Source organism: Salminus brasiliensis, chromosome 5, assembly GCF_030463535.1.
Source record: "Salminus brasiliensis chromosome 5, fSalBra1.hap2, whole genome shotgun sequence".
In the NCBI taxonomy this organism is placed as follows: Eukaryota; Metazoa; Chordata; class Actinopteri; order Characiformes; family Bryconidae; genus Salminus; species Salminus brasiliensis.
The window spans coordinates 27,044,920-27,058,059 of NC_132882.1; the positions used below are offsets into that span (position 1 = coordinate 27,044,920).

The following is a 13,140-nucleotide window of genomic DNA, read 5'->3' on the forward strand; positions in this document are numbered from 1 at the left end:
ACTAAAGAAAAAACGGAAATCACAAACCCCCTACAAATGTAACATGCAGTGTCAAAACTCGTCCTGGTAAGGAATCTCATGTGATACATTTGTCATTGATCTTGTGTTAGAAAAAAAATCCCTCATTAACTTCTAGAAAATCCCTTGGAAATATAAAAATACCCCTTTGAGGAAGTTGATCATTTTTGCCACTGCATAAATTACAACAGGGCAAATGGAAGAATTCGAATTTCAGGGATATTGGCGCTGTAGGACCATCACTGTCAGGTTTTGAGAAGAATAAGGCTCTTCTGATAACAGTTGCTCCTGTAGTCTGATAGAGCAGTGGTACTGTGACTGTTCTGCTTTAGTCTATTGTGATTCCTGAATCAGTCTGTCCAACCTGATTGGTCTAATTGTTTGGTCTATTTCTACGTGCCATTAGGTATCTATCCTACTCCTACTGAGAAGACTGTAAACACTGCATTCCATACTAAACGGCCAATCCACAAAGTACAAGAGATAACATTCCTTATGCTGGAAACTGGATTTCTTAACGGTTCAGCATGATGTTGGTGCCTGTGTGTTTTGGATGGACTCTTAGGGGAGTCAGAGGAAGAAACATAAAGACCATAACGAATGCCTTTCCTTGCTATTATCTATTAAGCAATTTTACCTCACTATGTAGGAGATGACTCATTGAAATTAAACAGCTGATTAAAATAATTGATTCAATAAGCATCAAATCAAATGTTTTTATTTAAACATATCTTAATGAGGAAAGTCATGGAGTCATTTGGTTGGCCTTGTTGTTGTTTTCTAAGGTATCACTCAATCAGTTCATCAGGCTAGAAGAATCAAGCATGAGCTTATCATCCAATGTTTCAACAGTGTACCAATAGAGAGTTCGTCCTCCATTTGTTGCAGTTACAGCCTCCACTCTTCTGGAAAAGCTGTACACTAGATGTTCGGAACATTGCTGGAAGGATTTGATTGCCTTCAGCCACAAGAAATGAGGTCAAGTACTGTCATGTTGGATAATCAGTTCAGGATCGCAAATGCCAATCCTACTCATCCCAAAGCTGATCGAGAACTATCACTCCAGGGAATGCAGAGGCACTGCTCCTCAGCCCAGTACTGGGGGGTCTTTATACTCCTCTAGATGGTGCTTGGTATTGCTGCTTCATAGCGTCCTATGGAGAGAAGTGAAAAAGCAGCATGGAAGTAGCTGAACACCTGCGTCTACAACAGGTGCACACTTTCGGACACTCAAGGTGTCTTAGAAAGGCGTCATACATGATTCTATGAACATTACAGTGCCAAAGAAGGTCCGGTTGGGTTCTTTGGAAGCCATCCTTCCCTGAATAAAAAACTAAATAATAATTTCCATGCTGGTCTAATCAGCTTTTTTCAGCAGGGAAAGCAAATCTCTTGTAAACATTTATTTTTGCATTATTCACACATTACGATGTACAGTATATCTCAGTCATTTATGGTGGATTAATGGTTTCCAATGGTGGAGAATAGAAGCTGGAAGATCCCTCCCTCATAAAATGGGCATGAATTCACTGCCTGAGGACTGAAACATTGCTTAGTTGCCATGTTTTTCATGGAAACGTTTTGGTCTCAAATGCTCCTTTAATCCATATTTCATGGAGAAGAGCCAGTATTTTACCATCATCATGATCATTATGAAATCAATAAAAAAAAAAGTCAGGCACTATGTGCAGGTTCTCCGGTTGGAAACATGCGACCCTGGTCGTTAGTAAGTTTCTTGCACTTGTACGCAGTGATTAAAACACGATATGGTGGAATTCCCTCTCTGAGATCAAACCGTCCTCGTAAGAGAGACGTCCTCACTAAAACACTCACTCTTTTCTGACGAAGTCCCCCCTCTCTAAATCCCCCACCTGTTCGTGAGCTGTAACCTGTTCAGCCTGACACTGAGCGCTGCCTCCAGTAGAGGGCTGAGTGTGTGCGCATGCGCTCTGCGGCCCACTGGAGCCTATTTCTACTGTCACCGCGTTGAGGGGTAAAGCGACTGGCACACCGTGTGGGTAAGGCTTCATAATTTCATACAACCCCGAGTTACTGCACCTCGCTTTCTACCGATAACCACGCTCACACTGTAGCACAACGATCGGGGGTTCAGACTATCACAACCGTCCGGATATAAAACGGTGGTGTTTTTCCCCTCGTCTTTAAACGCGTTTGAGAGAGAGAGAGAGCGAGTGAGCGAGTGAGTGAGTGAGTGAGAGAGAGAGAGAGAGAGATAGATGGCTATCCTCGCTAATCTCCCCTGTTTAAACACGCTAACATAAAGTGGGATGCCCCCCTTCCCTCACACGTTGACCCAGCAGTACTGAACTGAAAGCACGCCACGCTCGACCGTTCATCGACAGTATAACGACACATCCAGAGGAGCTCTGTTCCTCTCCTACATTTCTCATCGTAAACAGTGCGCAGCTAGCTGTGGAGCTAAGCGAAACTATCATTTTCAGCTCTCGGAAATGTTTCCTTTTCTCATTTTACACACTCGGAGCGGCTGAGTTCGCCCCGTCTCAACTCTTCCTGATGTCTGACTGACTTGACTTCACGGTCCTCACGCCGAGGAGGGACGACTTCAGCTCTGCTCAGCTCAGTTTTTTTTTTTTTTGTTGCCGTAAACGCTCCCATTTCTTGTTTGACAGTGTGGTAATTTCGGCCACTTTTCTCCTCCAGGTGGGTGGAGGGTCCGTTGGCGGTGGCGAATGCCATTTAACGCCGTTCTGTTGGCGAGGTAAAAGTTTCATGGCGCCGCTGTTGGAGGCTGATAAACAAACAAACAAGCGAGGAGTTTTCCACGGTCAGCTCTGTCCGCTAACGACTGCGGAGAAATACGAGTAAATGTAAGATATCAAATGTAGACCCTTTACAACCGTCTAACGGGGTGAATTGATGGGAAATTGGCTTGTGGTGTTTTTTTTTTGTGGGCCCCACATCAGACCTGCTGTAGTTAGATATCTAGCTAAGACTGTATAGGCCTGTCTACCAGGTGGTGGTTGTTGTTGTTGTTGTTGTTGTTGTTGATCATCTTCTAGGTGTGATCATGGGCAGTAATTCATTTCCCACTGCACCTGTTGTTCAATATGGGTTTCTTACCAGCCTTGTCCAGGAGTTGTTTATTTTTTGAGGGGAACTACAGCATCATAGGGTGGTTTTAAGAGAATTGAGATTACCTCCCCCCTCCCTAGGAAAAATCACCAGCATTTCTTCTGTAAACAGATGGTCTTTCTTTGCATTGCTAATTTCCACTGTGCAGTTTTCTGTTGGTCATTTCTATAGCCGTTTCTCAGGCAGCATCGTTGAAGTAGTCAATTCTGCCATCATGTCTAAATGCTTTTGTCTTTGGAGTTTCCCCCAAGTGTGAAGATGATGGAGTCTGTGTAAACGTAGGCTGGCGCGTTACCGTGTGATCCATAAAGACATACGATGTGGGCTGGGGATGTTTATTTTCATTTCGGTGCCGGGAAGTTGTTCATTTGCTTCCAGCTCTGCTGCTGTCCTGTAAGCACTTCCTGTTCTGTACAGTAGCTCAAGCTGAGCATGAATGTATTGTTTAGAGAGAGCTCTAGTGATTACATGGGCAGTTTGTCTGCCTGTTTGTTTTGGTCCTCTTTGAGAAAACACCTTGTAGTCTAACTCAAGAGCCGGAGCTGGAGTGGATTTTCTTTACTGAAGTCTTGTTTCCATAATCTGCCCCGACGCTTTGTAATGAAGGACTGAGATGTTTTAGGTTTGCCTAAACAGAGGTTCTGTCGTCTAGAACTGAAGCCTGTTGAAGTGAACTTGGCGGTGAAAGCTTATCCTTTATTGTGTACAAATGTGCTTAAATATAGGACTTCAGCGTATCTGCCTGTAATACCAGTAAGTAAGGAGCTGGTTTAGGATTCACTCTAGATGAACTGATATGGGTCAGATAAAGTCTGACTCTGTTGTAGACACTGTTTTAGATTTATTTGGTCCTTTATGGCATGTCTGTTATTCTCAGTTGCTTAAATACCATCACATTTTCCAAACTGTTTATCCAAACCCCAAAGCACAGCCTCCAAAGCCCAATAAAACACAAGCTGCTTTCTACAGGTTTCAGATACAAGGCTAAATGTATGTAATAAGAATAGCCTGAAAGAGCAATAAGCAAAGCTAATACACAAACTTTACACTCTTAGCCCTGGGCAATATATTAGTTGTATTAGTATACAGTTATTGTTGTATTAGTTTGAGTTGTTTTTAAAGAGGAAACAAACACAGGTACCGTAGTATTTGCTGGGTGCTTTAGATTGTTTTTGAAAGAACAGTTCAAGTAAATGTAGATTTACCTGGTTAAAAACCCATTTACTTGAACTATGTCCTCTAAAGGTTCTCTCTGGTGTAATACATCAGATTGTGGTGAAAGAACAGTTCAAAATGTAGTTTTTACCTGATTAATGCTACAATATTATGTCCTCTAAAGGTTCTCTCTGGTGTAATACATCAGATTGTGGTGAAAGAACAGTTCAAAATGTAGTTTTTACCCGATTAATGCCACAATATTATGTCCTCTAAAGGTTCTCTCTGGTGTATTACATCAGATTGTGGTGAAAGAACAGTTCAAAATGTAGTTTTTACCTGATTAATGCTACAATATTATGTCCTCTAAAGGTTCTCTCTGGTGTATTACATCAGATTGTGGTGAAAGAACAGTTCAAAATGTAGTTTTTACCCAATTACTGCTACAATATTATGTCCTCTAAAGGTTCTCTCTGGTGTAATACATCAGATTGTGGTGAAAGAACAGTTCAAAATGTAGTTTTTACCTGATTACTGCTACAATATTATGTCCTCTAGAGGTTCTCTCTGGTGTAATACATCAGATTGTGGTGAAAGAACAGTTCAAAATGTAGTTTTTACCTGATTAATGCTACAATATTATGTCCTCTAAAGGTTCTCTCTGGTGTAATACATCAGATTGTGGTGAAAGAACAGTTCAAAATGTAGTTTTTACCCGATTAATGCCACAATATTATGTCCTCTAAAGGTTCTCTCTGGTGTATTACATCAGATTGTGGTGAAAGAACAGTTCAAAATGTAGTTTTTACCTGATTAATGCTACAATATTATGTCCTCTAAAGGTTCTCTCTGGTGTAATACATTAGATTGTGGTGAAAGAACAGTTCAAAATGTAGTTTTTACCCAATTACTGCTACAATATTATGTCCTCTAAAGGTTCTCTCTGGTGTAATACATTAGATTGTGGTGAAAGAACAGTTCAAAAAATAGTTTTTACCTGATTAATGCTACAATATTATGTCCTCTAAAGGTTCTCTCTGGTGTAATACATCAGATTGTGGTGAAAGAACAGTTCAAAAAATAGTTTTTACCTGATTAATGCTACAATATTATGTCCTCTAAAGGTTCTCTCTGGTGTAATACATCAGATTGTGGTGAAAGAACAGTTCAAAATGTAGTTTTTACCTGATTACTGCTACAATATTATGTCCTCTAAAGGTTCTCTCTGGTGTATTACATCAGATTGTGGTGAAAGAACAGTTCAAAATGTAGTTTTTACCTGATTACTGCTACAATATTATGTCCTCTAAAGGTTCTCTCTGGTGTATTACATCAGATTGTGGTGAAAGAACAGTTCAAAATGTAGTTTTTACCCAATTACTGCTACAATATTATGTCCTCTAAAGGTTCTCTCTGGTGTAATACATCAGATTGTGGTGAAAGAACAGTTCAAAATGTAGTTTTTACCCAATTACTGCTACAATATTATGTCCTCTAAAGGTTCTCTCTGGTGTAATTCATCAGATTGTGGTGAAAGAACAGTTCAAAATGTAGTTTTTACCTGATTAATGCTACAATATTATGTCCTCTAAAGGTTCTCTCTGGTGTATTACATCAGATTGTGGTGAAAGAACAGTTCAAAATGTAGTTTTTACCCAATTACTGCTACAATATTATGTCCTCTAAAGGTTCTCTCTGGTGTAATACATCAGATTGTGGTGAAAGAACAGTTCAAAATGTAGTTTTTACCTGATTACTGCTACAATATTATGTCCTCTAAAGGTTCTCTCTGGTGTAATACATCAGATTGTGGTGAAAGAACAGTTCAAAATGTAGTTTTTACCTGATTAATGCTACAATATTATGTCCTCTAAAGGTTCTCTCTGGTGTAATACATCAGATTGTGGTGAAAGAACAGTTCAAAATGTAGTTTTTACCCGATTAATGCCACAATATTATGTCCTCTAAAGGTTCTCTCTGGTGTATTACATCAGATTGTGGTGAAAGAACAGTTCAAAATGTAGTTTTTACCTGATTAATGCTACAATATTATGTCCTCTAAAGGTTCTCTCTGGTGTAATACATTAGATTGTGGTGAAAGAACAGTTCAAAATGTAGTTTTTACCCAATTACTGCTACAATATTATGTCCTCTAAAGGTTCTCTCTGGTGTAATACATTAGATTGTGGTGAAAGAACAGTTCAAAAAATAGTTTTTACCTGATTAATGCTACAATATTATGTCCTCTAAAGGTTCTCTCTGGTGTAATACATCAGATTGTGGTGAAAGAACAGTTCAAAATGTAGTTTTTACCTGATTACTGCTACAATATTATGTCCTCTAAAGGTTCTCTCTGGTGTATTACATCAGATTGTGGTGAAAGAACAGTTCAAAATGTAGTTTTTACCCAATTACTGCTACAATATTATGTCCTCTAAAGGTTCTCTCTGGTGTAATACATCAGATTGTGGTGAAAGAACAGTTCAAAATGTAGTTTTTACCCAATTACTGCTACAATATTATGTCCTCTAAAGGTTCTCTCTGGTGTAATACATCAGATTGTGGTGAAAGAACAGTTCAAAATGTAGTTTTTACCTGATTACTGCTACAATATTATGTCCTCTAAAGGTTCTCTCTGGTGTAATACATCAGATTGTGGTGAAAGAACAGTTCAAAAAATAGTTTTTACCTGATTAATGCTACAATATTATGTCCTCTAAAGGTTCTCTCTGGTGTAATTCATCAGATTGTGGTGAAAGAACAGTTCAAAAAATAGTTTTTACCTGATTAATGCTACAATATTATGTTCTCTAAAGGTTCTCTCTGGTGTAATACATCAGATTGTGGTGAAAGAACAGTTCAAAATGTAGTTTTTACCTGATTAATGCTACAATATTATGTCCTCTAAAGGTTCTCTCTGGTGTAATACATCAGATTGTGGTGAAAGAACAGTTCAAAATGTAGTTTTTACCCAATTACTGCTACAATATTATGTCCTCTAAAGGTTCTCTCTGGTGTAATACATCAGATTGTGGTGAAAGAACAGTTCAAAAAATAGTTTTTACCTGATTAATGCTACAATATTATGTCCTCTAAAGGTTCTCTCTGGTGTAATTCATCAGATTGTGGTGAAAGAACAGTTCAAAAAATAGTTTTTACCTGATTAATGCTACAATATTATGTCCTCTAAAGGTTCTCTCTGGTGTAATACATCAGATTGTGGTGAAAGAACAGTTCAAAAAATAGTTTTTACCTGATTAATGCTACAATATTATGTGCTCTAAAGGTTCTCTCTGGTGTAATATATCAGATTGTGGTGAAAGAACAGTTCAAAATGTAGTTTTTACCTGATTAATGCTACAATATTATGTCCTCTAAAGGTTCTCTCTGGTGTAATTCATCAGATTGTGGTGAAAGAACAGTTCAAAAAATAGTTTTTACCTGATTAATGCTACAATATTATGTTCTCTAAAGGTTCTCTCTGGTGTAATACATCAGATTGTGGTGAAAGAACAGTTCAAAATGTAGTTTTTACCTGATTAATGCTACAATATTATGTCCTCTAAAGGTTCTCTCTGGTGTAATACATCAGATTGTGGTGAAAGAACAGTTCAAAAAATAGTTTTTACCTGATTAATGCTACAATATTATGTCCTCTAAAGGTTCTCTCTGGTGTAATACATCAGATTGTGGTGAAAGAACAGTTCAAAATGTAGTTTTTACCTGATTAATGCTACAATATTATGTCCTCTAAAGGTTCTCTCTGGTGTAATATATCAGATTGTGGTGAAAGAACAGTTCAAAATGTAGTTTTTACCCAATTACTGCTACAATGATATGTCCTCTAAAGGTTCTCTCTTGATTTTTGCAGATTTAGACTACATTATGTATGGACAAAAGTTGTAGGACACCTGCTCATTCATCTCTAGTATTTAGGGAAGGCTTTCTACTAGATTTTGGAGCATAGCTTTGAGGATTTGATTGCGTTCAGCGACAGAAGCATTATTGAGGTCAGGTGTTGATGTTGAATGCTGAGCGGCTTTATACCACTCTGGTATCACCCCTGGCATTAGGCATGTTGCCACTAAGTTCATGCTTATCTGCTCCAGGGAGTCCTATTCTATTGGCAGTACTTGTCTAATGGGGCTAAGCAAGGTGTGTGTGTGTGTGTGTGTGTGTGTGTGTGTGTGTGTGTGTGTGTGTGTGTGTGTGTGTGTGTGTGTGTGTGTTTGCACAATTGTGTCAGCAATGGGAGCAAACAAAAGTAGCTGAATGCATTCATTAGAAGGGATGTCCACAAACAATTGGACATGTAGCGTATTCTAACCTTTAGACACAGTTTCAGTATGTGTATGCGTGTTAAAGGTTTTGGAAAAACTCTTCTTTTGTACTCCTAGCAAAACTCCTGTGTCTGTATGTGCAGAAGTCTATTTATCTGAGGATGTCTTTTTGAAATGTGTTGTTTTGCCCTTTACATTTCTCAATAAACCCCCAGGGCAGAGAAAGTGAAAGCATATGTGATGGTTGAAGGGTTCTCTAGACAAATGGGCTTTGTAAGCAGTAAAATGTGGTAACAGTTCTGGGGTTTTGAGCACATTTCACCTACACTGTGGTTTAGTCACAGCTGAGACCACTTGCTATGCTTTGTTTGTGCACTTTGGACTGTTTTGGGACATTGTGTAATAAATTAATCTTCTGTGAAGATGCAGAGAAAGAGCAGTCACCGCTATGTAGAGACAGCAGCTTACCGGGTTTGGACTAATGTTTCTGTGAGTTTTGACTGTCTACGTTTGAAGATCCAGTCGTGTTTAATAATGCTGCTAAGGGTGATGGCTGTAGTACTGCTCATTGGTATGGCGCTGTGTCTCACTTCAGAGCCAGAAGACCCTGGAGAAGTCCTTACCTTTGCTTGTTTATAATAGATGTTATTTGCTTCTGATCTAGGCTATGCTAACCTCTTACAGAACTTGCCCAAAGTTGTGATTTGTATCTACAATTCAGCAGAAAATGGGACATTGTGGTTTTCCTGTGTACCTATAGGTTTCTGTACTGTTTGTTTACTCTGTGTGATTTTAGAGCTGTAATGTTCAGCTAATTTTTTTATTATTGGGTTTTTTTTTCTTTCATGTTTCTATTTTCTAAACATGACTAATGGCTTTTTCCCTGTTCTTAAAGTATCAATGATCTCCATGATATGCTTAGAAAAGTGTGCTGTGTATCATGAACATTTTTCATTATACAGTAAAATATCAAAATGCCCACCTCTAAAATTTCATCTTGAGTGAAGGACGTTCATATTTGTAACCATCACTGATGTTAAAGGGCAAATAATTTTGATGATCAATAATAATGTCTGATATAATTTAGTCTGCATAGTTTAGATTTCAGGTTTCTGCTGCGGTACTTTTGAAAGACTGCTGTGCGGACTGACATGCTTGATTGTTGGTTTGATGTCACACTTCCCAGAGTCAATTCATGAAAAAGACATGTTTTGGAGTTTGTGTCATTCTCATGAAAGCAGTTTTGGCAATTAAAATAAAATAAGCTTGTTATGTAGAGAAGAAGCGAGAGGCTTCTACCAAGTAATACACAGCCATCTGTCTCATTGGCTGCACTTTGTAAAAATCAGTGGCAAACTATGTAAAAGTTCGTTCAGTGATTATGCTCATATGAGACACCATCATCGGCCTACCAGTATATTGATCAGGCTCTTGTTTGACCTCAGACAATGGCGTTCAAGAGAGAATTGCATGCATTGTAATGATTTCATGTTTCTTAAAAGGTGACATTACTGTTTTTTCTTTTGCAATTTTTATCTATATAACTATAATATAATATTTGAGATGTAAGCACATTATTTTTCAAAGAAATCAGTTTCAATTAGTTTATCTCATTTTAGTGTTGTAAATATATAAGTAGATCCTTATAAACATCAAGCATCCTTTTAAATGCATGGTGTTACAAACCAGCTGTTCTCAGCCCACAGGCATGAGATGTACCTTTTTTTTTTTTTCTTTTTTTTTTTTTATTTAAAAAATGGCTTTTCCATAAAATGCTCCAGGCCAGTGATGTCACGTTCAGATGTGGCTGCATGAATTAAAGTAGACCTGCACTGAGCAGGCAAATGGACTGCGACTAGCAAGGGCTGCTGCAGTCTGTGGTACTGCTGGGTCAGACTAGAACAAGCTAATCTAACTGGAATATGGGTTTCTACACTTAAAAAGTACCTGCCCAGTGGTGGGGGTTATTTGACCACAAGTAAACAGTCAGTCGTTTGTAGTTAAAAGCAGCAAAAACGGGCAAGTGTAAGAATCTAAGCCACTTTGAGAAATTGTGACTGCTAAATGACTGGGTCAGAGCATCTACAAATCATCAGGCCTTGTGGGTGTTACTGGCATACAATGCTTAGTACCTACCAAAAGTGGTTTAAGAAAGGACAGCCAGTGAACTGCTGACATGGTCCGATCCCACAGAAGAGCCACTGTAGAGCTAACCACAGTAAAAGTTTGTCTTGTGGGGCCCATCGAGGGAAAACTAAACAATATTAAGCAGGTGGTTTTATTGTGTTAAACTAAAAAATGGTTCTGGAATGGCACTGGAAAAGGTTCCACTATCATGTTGCAGAGTGCAACACATTTAGGCTATTGACTTGTTAGAAAGTTTTGCATCTGAAGCAGAGCATGGAGAACAGCAGGGCTGTTGGATGGCCTACAATGGCTTGTTTTGTTGAATGTATGGTCAGGCAGTTGCATGCTCTTCCATGTGTTTGCTGCTAATTGGCCTAAATGGTTCTGGAAATCACTGCTGAACACTGCTGTTTAAACAGATTTATGTTTTGACTGCCCTAATCATAATGGATGCCCTGGATTGGAGCTGCAACATGCACTTCTTTGCGACCTTTGTGTTCTAAATGAATCTTTTGTGGAAAATGGAGTCTCTTTTCTTTGCCCTCAAGGCATAGAGTGTTGGTTCTTTTGCTGGGGATCCTGTATGATAACACAGATCTGAAAGTGACAGTTTGGGATTCTATATAATATTACTTCTTTCTTCCCTACTTTGCCTACAAGCTAAACCTGTCTTTATGTTCCCATTCCTGTAGCGTATTTTTAACATGTTGACTCTTTCTCAAGTCGTTTCTCTTCACAGAGAGTGACACCGCAATGTGTAACGACTCAGGTTTGGATGTGTTCGCAGAATGGATGATAGAAAGATGAAGAAAGACCTTTTTCATGTGGCAGCATTTCCATTGTTTTCGATTTCAATGGGAGGAAGGCAAATCATAGATTGTGGGGACAGAAATGTTTGTCTGCGAAAATATCAGCTGTGAATAGAGTTCCTGCTTTGAATTCCTCACATAGCCTTAGAGATTTGAGGTGCGAATTGCAGTGTGTTTCCTCAGAGAGGATTTTCTTGAATAAATGGAGTGGTATTGGCAAACACCACTCCATTTATTCCAAACTATAAGCAGCTCCACTGCTTTTAGTTTTTAGCAATAATTTTCAGAAGCTGTACAAAGTGAAAGGAGACCTACCTACCACCCGTCCCTCAGGTCCCGAAGCTGTGGCAAATCAATGCAAACACATTTGGGGTGCTGATTTTGTATATTAATGAGCACTGTTCTCGATGGGTGGGAGTTGGCTTTGCATGGTGGCAGTACAGGCATTTATACATCTTCAACCTTTTAAGCTTGTCTGAAAAGACCAAATGCAGTGACTGAATCACAACATGAGTAAGACAAATTGTCATTACACATCACCATTATTTATATATATATAAGAAAAATATTTCGTCATCATGCCTCTGTAAATGTCTATGTGATGGTTCTACAGCATAATTTGCTGTAGTACCACACCATTTCCACACAGAGGACCCCCTCACATTATTTTTTAGAATTAAAGCACACACATAGATGGTAAGCTGTGCAGCAGGTATGTGAGGGTACAATATGGTTCGCCCACCAAACATCTCTCACAGTCAACGAAATACAGTCTTATTGAACTATGTGGCATTACATCGCTGTTCTACACTGTCCTGTCTGTCAGGGAAGTGGTTGGTGAATGGGCTGTTGCGAGAGCTGTGAGAGCTAAATGGAGTAAATGGATTTGTCTAAGTGATTGGTAGAAACTTGCTAACTGTAGCTTCTTGTCCACAGACATCAAACTGACTTTGTAGTTAAAGCAGCGGTACGGAGAATCAGTATTTTCCGCTCTTGTGCTCCCACTACAGGTGAAGAGGGTAATTCACTACAGTGAGGACAAATCACACACTGAGCTCACACAACACTTAACATGCTGAGAGATGTTACAAATGATTTTACACAAATGTGATGTATGCATCATGTAATGATGTCATTTCCTTCAGAACAGTGTTGTTCATGGGGGGAAAAAATTACAAATGGAAGCATGTAATGCAATGTTGTGCACCGCAGTGTCTGATTCACTCGTACCAGCCCAACACACACTAACACACCACCACCATGTCTGTGTCACTGCAGTACTGAGAATGACCCACCACCCAAATAATAGCTGCTCTGTGGGGCCCTGACAATTGACGAACAGGCTGAAAGGAAGTTAACGAAGTTGTTAGAGAAACGGATGGACTACAGTGCTCCTATAAAGTGCTCCTATATGGTAAGTGGAGCTATAGGTGTGTGTCCATGATAAAAAATTGTAAACTGTGTACCCCTTTTGAGAAAATCACCATATGTTCACATGATGGAAATATAAAAATAACTTTAATCTTTGGAAGAGTAAATTCTGTTTTGGGTTTTATCCACTAATGGGTATAATGAAATTCTCTCTCTCCCTGTCATTGTATTGGATAAATGAGCTGATGGAGTCTCATCAGTGAGAA

At 38.9% G+C, this 13,140-nt stretch overlaps 1 protein-coding gene across 1 annotated transcript in view; it reads left to right on the forward strand.

The window, feature by feature from the left end:
• The first annotated feature begins 2,003 nt into the window (after positions 1-2,003).
• Positions 2,004-13,140, forward strand: part of LOC140556285 (lethal(3)malignant brain tumor-like protein 4) — a 102,867-nt gene continuing 91,730 nt past the window's right edge. Inside the window, 2 exon segments of the mRNA XM_072680020.1 lie at positions 2,004-2,036; positions 2,701-2,867. The gene's annotated coding sequence lies outside the window, so the exon portion shown is untranslated.